Source organism: Nothoprocta perdicaria, unplaced genomic scaffold, assembly GCF_003342845.1.
Source record: "Nothoprocta perdicaria isolate Ctin4 unplaced genomic scaffold, notPer1 scaffold_212, whole genome shotgun sequence".
NCBI lineage: Eukaryota > Metazoa > Chordata > Aves > Tinamiformes > Tinamidae > Nothoprocta > Nothoprocta perdicaria.
Genome location: NW_020455339.1, coordinates 88,925 through 91,165, shown reverse-complemented (window position 1 = coordinate 91,165; position 2,241 = coordinate 88,925). Strand labels below are relative to the sequence as shown.

The window sequence follows — 2,241 nt, the reverse complement described above, 5'->3', positions numbered from 1 at the left end:
GTAGCCCTGCGCTGGACTCTCTCCAGCAGCTCCACATCCCTCTTGTACTGGGGAGCCCAGAACTGGACACAGTCTCCAGATGTGGCCTCACCAGGGCTGTGTATAGGGGGACGATCACCTCTCTTGACCTGCTGGAGACGCTCTTCTTAATGTACCCCAGGATCCTGTTGGCCTTCTTGGCCACCAGGGCACATTTGTGTCAATACTCCCACATGCTCTGCAGTGCTTCTAGTCTCAGTATGCTGTATTTTGTTACCTTCTCTGTTGAGATTCAGTTAATGTGCAGGAAAAAAATGTATGTATGAAAGTGTGGTTTCACTTCTTGCCCTCAAAGTAAGAGATGATGAATGAATTTAAATGGAAATTTTCAGTGGTTTCCATGCATTCTGATTGTCCTACATTAGTAGTATGAGAATTTCACACCTGATTGCATAACATGCTGCTTGGAAAAAGCCGTGGTAGCTGTGCCACTGAGCAGAGAGACTGATCTAGAAATAAAATCTAGGCTTAGGAGACTTCTGTTATCCATGACTTTATCTATTTCAGTATACTGATTAGCATGGCATCTTTATCCAGTCACAAAGCACCCTTGATTGAAAGAGGTAGTAAATTTTCATGAATGCTCCAGTGGAGGGTGGGAAAGAAAGAGGTGCTTTTCCCTCAACACCATAATGGGCTTAAAGCAGGTAACTTAAACTATTCCTAAGCAGAAATGTTAGGTCACTGCCTCTGGCCTCTGGTCTTGCACGCGATTATATGCTCACTTCATGGCCTTTTTTTTTCTGCTCGGGAGAGTCTTTTTCCTTAATTATAATTTCCCAGAAATAATTCTTAAGGAAATAATGTCTTGTCCTTAGAATCCAGTCTTGCTGGATTTGCTGGTTGTCAAATACTTTGTCATGGGAAGCCTTCACCACAAAGACATTTAAGATGTAAAGCTCTGGGAGATGGTCATGACTGGACCTTTTTTCAAAGGAGGAAGTAGCTAAGTTTATTATCTATTAAGTTGTTTGCTTATTTTTTTTAAAGATGGACAATATGTTATTGTGTGCATCTTTAGAAACAAGGACCCTACTGCATATGTAGTGTGCTTAAATCACATACACAACCTCTGGACATTAGGTACAGCAAATTTATTTTGAATCACAGAATCACAAATGGTTGAGGTTGGAAAGGGCCTCTAGAGATCACCTAACTCAACCCCCCTGAATTCATTAATTGCTGATTATTTTCATGAGACAACATATAAAAAAAAATGAGGAATGTAATCATTATAATACTTTGTTAAATAAACCCTATTCATTGAAAATCTAAAATAACTGATAAGATATGAAAGGTATTATTAAAAATTCATATACAACGCTGGTAGAATGAAACAGACAGGAAGCACTGCTGAGCCTGAAAAGCTGCTCCTGAAAGGTAGGATATCTAAAACTGAAATGTGCAGTAATGGATATCGATCCTGAAGCCTTTGTTGAAGTGAAATTGATAGATGTAATGATTTGCTTCTAGTAATGTGAGGGGAAGTCTAGATATTGAAGTGTGATATGCTGAAGTTATTATGATTTGTGAGTGTCTGACATCCCTAGTTAGAGCACTGGTAGTCTTCCATGAAACGGAAATGAAGGGTAGGAAAGGACCTTTTTTTTTGAATGATGAAGCTTATTGAAGCTAGACAAATAATGTCATCACTCATCAGTCATTTGGGTTTTAGTTATTGTCGTATGAGGACCTGTTGTGGCTGCATCTAATAAGTCTTAAAGCATAAAAGTTTCTAAGCCCAGCTGATACCCTCCTAAAATGCATGTGGCCTTTTGTCACCCAAATCCAGGCTGTTTCACTGACTCATGTTTGCTTGATTACAGGTACTGCAGTTTTACTCAGAAAAAGGCACAGAAATACGCTGCAGATAGGAGACACCCTCTCTCAAAAAAACGCTCTTGTATTTGAGCGTGGAGTGGCCTAATTGCTGCTATTTGAATTCATCATCAGTCTTGCAGCTGGGAAATACAGAATGGAAGATACAAGGTCACTTCTTGGGTTCAAAGGTGGACGCATGAGGAAATGTTCTCAGAAATTTGTCTTTCACTTGTATTTCTTCAAACACCTTACCACTAAGTAATCTTTAAGTCCAAATCTTGCCAAAGCAGAAAAATCACTCGAGACTACTTTCTGCAATTTATATTAAAAGCATGTTTATAATACAAGACTCTTCCTTGCAAATCTGTATGTTCAAGGTAC

General features: G+C 39.2%; 1 long non-coding RNA gene across 1 annotated transcript in view; it reads left to right on the top strand.

Moving 5' to 3' along the window:
• The window catches only part of LOC112946663, a 20,326-nt gene extending 18,417 nt beyond the window's left edge, over nt 1-1,909 (top strand). Inside the window, exon 3 of the long non-coding RNA XR_003249277.1 lies at nt 1,866-1,909. This is a non-coding gene — a long non-coding RNA (uncharacterized LOC112946663). The remainder of the gene's footprint in view (nt 1-1,865) is intronic.
• Nucleotides 1,910-2,241: the final 332 nt, after the last annotated feature.